The sequence below is a fragment of the Amphiprion ocellaris genome, chromosome 3, assembly GCF_022539595.1.
Source record: "Amphiprion ocellaris isolate individual 3 ecotype Okinawa chromosome 3, ASM2253959v1, whole genome shotgun sequence".
NCBI classification, from domain to species: domain Eukaryota; kingdom Metazoa; phylum Chordata; class Actinopteri; family Pomacentridae; genus Amphiprion; species Amphiprion ocellaris.
In genome coordinates this window covers 29,410,755-29,416,754 of record NC_072768.1, presented here as the reverse complement: position 1 = coordinate 29,416,754, position 6,000 = coordinate 29,410,755, and positions in this window count along the sequence as shown.

The following is a 6,000-nucleotide window of genomic DNA, read 5'->3' as shown; positions in this document are numbered from 1 at the left end:
GCATCCAGTGGTGCCCCCCTTACAGTGAAACTCCACTCAAAAGGTGAACAGGATGCAGGCATTATGTGATGGAGGAGGAACATGTGTCCGTGTCCCACCCTGGACCCAGAGTGAAGTCCACACACATGGCATTGCTGGTGGTGGCAGTGTTGACGGTGGTGGTGACGGTGGCATGGGGGCTGACGGTGGTGGTGGCGGTGGTGGTGGTGGCGGTGGAGGCAGCGGTCGTGGCGGTGGTGGCGTTGGTGGTGGTGGTGGCGGTAGCCACCAATTTTATTGGCGGTGGCCATGTTGGTCATGTTAACTGTGGTGGTGGTGGGGGTGGCAGTGGTGGCAGCGGTGGGGGGGCTGGTGGTGGCGGCGGTGGTGGTGGCGGTGGTGGTGGTGGTGGCGGTGGCGGTGTTGGTGGCGGTGGCGGTGTTGGTGGCGGTGTTGGTGGCGGTGGCGGTGGTGATGAGCTTCACTCAAAAGGTGAACAGGATGCAGACATCATGGACGGAGAAGAAATGTGTCTGTATCCCACCCTGGGTGGTGGCAGCGGTGGCGGCGGTGGTGGTGGTGGTGGTGGTGTTGTTGGCGGTGGCTTTTCACCTTTTTAGTGGAACTTCACTGTAAGGGGGGGACCACTGGATGTTTCACACGATCCCCCCCAGATCCACTCACACTTTGTACAGGTCCCCTGACCAGAGTCCCACCGACAAGAACCGAGCCCAAAGAATCACACTAAATCCAATGTACTGTCGTAGTTTCTCTTAAACCTCAAGGATGTGTAGATGTTGAAGAAAACGTCCATTGACACTGTTACTTTTATAATATAGTTTATTACATAAATAAGACAGCATCTGAACAGGCACCATGGTCTGCCTGTGGAGAGTTTCCCAGCCAATATGAAAATCCCACTTGAACAAAGGGCTGGTGGTCATTTTATACCCTCTGGTAAAGGATAGAATTACAGCATCTGGTTTACATCCCTACTCAAGAACAACTCCTCCTCAGACAAAAACCCCCTACTCTGCACATTCCTAAGGGTCACAGGTCAGCTATAGGTTAACAGTGGACCCCAATGTCAACAAAGCATAGGATTTCTGGAGCCGAACACACATACCTCAATACTTACTGCCTCCTGTTAGTTAACAGGTCACTCTATGGTCAACAACTATCAGAACTCATATCAGAGCAGATACTACATATTTCCCCCCTTCGAGACATTTGTCTCGCTAATCATCGTAATATTGAGTACATAAGAGTCACACACAGAATGTTTATGACTTTTCTTCTGTCCATGCTAATCATGGCACAAGCTCAGCAACATAGAAAATTTATGGAGTGTGAGAGCGAAAAACCTGCCAGGCAGCTAGCTTTCCAAATTATCCATCAAACAATCAAGACAGGAAAATTCTCCCACGGTCCCTCTGCCTAGGCGACCACGTATGGTACTCCAAGCCAATCAGAAAAGAGGTTCAAAGGAATCTGTGAAATAAGTGAAAGCAAATACATTTGGGAATCACAGAAATAAAACTCAAAAAGTGTCCAGAGTCAGGCTGGTCGACCCATCGTACCCTTCAGTGGACCTCTTCCTGCCTAACATCACTGTCCCTAAACAATCGAAAAAAACAAAACACCTGAGATCCCAATGTACTCACCTCCTAGAAGAAAACATCCCCTTATCATAAACAGCTCACATCCATCATAGAGTTATAGAAACCCCCTAAACTAAACATACTAGTGTTATCACAATTCAAATATTCTCCTATGTAGGAAAATGTAAGCAAGAGTAAACCTCTCATAATAAAACAGATCATACATGATGAAACAACATCCAATCCTGTAAGCATACATAAGAACACATCAATATATCAAACTGTCGCTCTTCAGCAGCAGCATCTGATGTCGTAGTATGCTCTCACTGCAACGTCCTCATTCAGGATTCTCCCTCCTTTCTCATTGTCCATTTCATTGTCCACATGTGAACATCTGAATCCACTCGGCTGCAGGAATCTCTGCACCACAGCCACTCTCTCCCCGTAGTGTTCTAGGAAGAAACAAATCATCCACCAGTATCTTGCAACCAACAACATCATACATAGGACATCTTGCAGTCCCCCCTTTGATCAAACTAAATCCCCTTAAGGTTTGGACATCTCTATTGTAAGTGACACCCCAAACATCAAACTTAACAACCAACTTAACAAAAACTTAGCAACAACTTAGCAACGGACTGAGTATCCAAGTCATCTTCCAATATGTATAACAAATATGAGAACTATGTAATGTCTCCACACTTAGTGGAACACTGAAAAATCTACTACAAAATCAGGCACTATACTCTCAAATCATCTATCATACAATAAGAATCCTCTGGCTGTTTCACTGGATGTAGATATATGTTGCTCTCAGGAGTCAGACTCACTTCTCTAACCACTAGTCACTACAAGCCTCTCTCCTAGATTCCACCAGCTGCATCTGATGTAGTTTCCTAAGCATCTCCTCATCCTGCTGTTTCTGAGCACGCTCCTTCTTCCTGTGTAGCTCCACCAGATGAGCCACATGATCTGTGTAGGCAGCTCTCATCATGCTCCCCAGAGAAACCACTTCTGCCAGTCTACTCCTCACTGGTAGGGGCAACCCCCTCTGTATTTTACCTCGCAGAATCAACTTCTCCATCTGGTTCACATCTGGGTCATTTCCTGTGACATTTCTCCACATCTGATGAGCCCCCCACACATAGGCCCTCGGATTCTCCTCTGGACCCAGTGGCTCAACCAAAATATTATCAGGATGTATGTTCGTTGGGAACGTATCCCTCAACGCTCTCCACATCCTACCTCTACTTGCAGCAAAGAGATCTGCATCATTCACCACAGTTGCCACATATCTGTTAAGACCCACCTGTTGTAGGATCTCCTCCATCACAGGAACACCCAGGAGACTAGCTAAGAGTCGCTTAATGTCTCCCATGGCAGGTTGTGCTCCCACTAGGACCTCCTCAAGCTTCAAAATCCAAGGATATGCCCCATCATAAAGAGTCTGCAACTTCTCAAGTATATCTGACACATCAGTATTCTGCCAAGGCTTGTATTCCAGATTCTGGCCTCTAACAACCACTGGACACATCTTATCTGACACCTTTCCTCTCCTACTCTCAACTTCTCTTAAAGCCCACTGTCTCTCACTCTCAGAATCTCCATCACTGTCTCCATCCTCACTCTCATCAGTCTCCTTCTCTCCTAGACCTCCTCTCTGCACTCTCTCATCACCTCTCTAGCCAAAATCCTTCTCACTACTGGATCATATCCTCCAACAGCCTCATCTCTGATGCAGCAGTCACCCCACTTTCTAAGCACTGGGAGCTGAGGATAAACATCAGCAAACTTCACCTCCTTCTCCTTGGGTGGGGGCTTCTTCATCGAAGCCACATGTGAGAAAGGTGCATCAATCTTCTCCACTAGCTGCTCTCCTTCCTTCACAGCCTTCAACAACTTCTGTCCTTCATTTCCAAACAACTTCAGCATACCCAGCTCCATCTGTCTCCTCTCCATGCATCTCCATCCTTCTTCCCTCTCTTCTCTGCACTCAACAGCCTTCAAGCCAAAGCAACCTCTCCACAAATGTTCAACAATCATCTCAATCACTAATGATCCACTAACCAATAAATGCCTCAGATGGTCAGTCTGTTGCCAAGCTTCCTCTCCAATAACTAAAACATCCCCTCTATGTATACACAGATGTGCTTCATCAACCCCAAACTAAAGGAAACACTGTGGACCGATATGTGAACAAACTAAATATGTGTCCCCAATATCAGAAATAAACATATGTGTGCATAAGCAAAATAACATCAAAAACAGTTTGTGGATAAAATCACACTAGCCTTGATGACGTCAGACACCAGAGCCACACATGCTGTCATCCGCAAAGCTTCAGCTCATGTAGAGCACCATCAGCTGTCCTCTCATCTGTCCTCTTGGAGATCAGAATTCAGACGCATTCCATCTCCTCAGTCTCCTCCACAATTCTCACACATCCCAGTCGAACATTGGAAAAACAAAACAAAGGGTTAATGTCATATGATCACCATCAATCTTCCACATCACCCCAAAAAAAACCACTCATTGCAATTCGCACTCATCTCCCCATCAACATTTAAATCATTCAATTGTCCCCCAACTAATATCTTCCCTCAAGAGTCTCTACTTCTCCTCAGACTCAGCAAAGGCTCCCCTATATTCATCAGATGTATACACATCCACTATAAGGCTCAGATATATTATCAATTCACAACAGTCCTCTCATAAGGCTCATACGGATTCAGCAACTCATAAACGTCCCCCCTGCAGAAGGGATCATAGGTATTCAACACTGAGGAGGCCACAACCTCTCTCTATATATCTACTTAATAAGAAATCTATTCTCTCTCTCTCTCTCTCTCTATATATATATATATATATATATATATATCAATTACAAAAGTCAACTCAATCAGAAATATCCCCTATATTCATCTATGTATTCATTATCTGTTTCATTTTGGCCAAAATTCTCCCCAACAAACAGCACAGGGACCTGCCCCATGTCAGAGATCTCCCACACACACAGTCGCTGCAGCACACACACACACACACACAGACAGACACACATCAGGGAGGGGCTGGCGTGCACTCCAGACCCACACCCAGATGCAGACATAGGCGCCGACACAAATTCACAGAATAAAGCACCCACATTCAACACACTATCAAACAAATCAACCTCACACAATAAAACACATAGGCCTACTCAACCTCATCCACAACACTCTCAGCATCCAATCCCAGCATCAAGTCATTCACACAAATCCTAAAAGCATGCTTAAGCCGCTCCTTCAACTCTCTCTCTCCCTTATCATCTAAATTTGTGCTACCATTCTGGGATATAAATCATCCAATCGAGAAGCTGCTTCGTTTACAGTACGTCTACTTATAAATCGAGTGGGAACTTCATCTACGACTGAATTAAAACTTACACCCCCAGTTCAATGAACTGACCTGCTACATGTAGGCTATTCACATAACAGGGTTTGTGGCCAGTGCTACCTGCCTCCCAGAGGGCTTTGTCCAAATCTGCGGCTTCCCTTGTCATCCTCATTCCTCTTCTTCTCAAACTCGATTTCTTCTAGGCCTCTTCTCTCCTCTTCACTTAGTCTCCCTTCATCTCTATATTTTCACTTTGCCAATTGACCTCTGGGCCCCACAGGTAAAATCCACTCTATCCTCTTTTGTTTCTAAACACCAATTCGACTACTCAAAAGCCAACTTTCACTTAAAGCGTCTAATTTACACATGTCTTACCCTTAACAAGATTCAGGCCTGTCTCATTAATCTTGCATGGTTATTTAGCTTGCTCCATCGTTACTAGTTCTGCTATTCTACATTTACCTCTTCAACTTCAACATTTCAACTTCTATTTCTCTTCTCTACTCTATACTTTTTCTCTCTTAAACTCAATAAACTCCTTTTCTGTCAACTCAACTTTTATCTATGAATAAACCCCCCAATTTAAACCAAACGCTATCCTCAACCTCAACACATCCTGGCATATGCACACATGATCCTTTACAGTGCAGCCAAACACCCTCAGCTTCCACGCACCAACCAGCACCTCACACTGTGAGAGAAACATACTCACTCTTCTCTCTCTGACCAGTCCTTCTCTCTTCTCCTCTCTGAAACGGTGGAAAAGTGCGCTGGAGCTGTCGGTGACCTCAAAGGAGACCACAAACTGATCCCATCCTCGTCGCCACTTTTTGTCGTAGTTTCTCTTAAACCTCAAGGATGTGTAGATGTTGAAGAAAACGTCCATTGACACTGTTACTTTTATAATATAGTTTATTACATAAATAAGACAGCATTCGGAAACATGGCCACCATGGTCTGCCTGTTGGAGAGTTTCCACAGCCAATATGAAAATCACGCGGGCGAGGCGAGGTGGAGACAAAGGGCTGGTGGTCATTTTATACCCTCT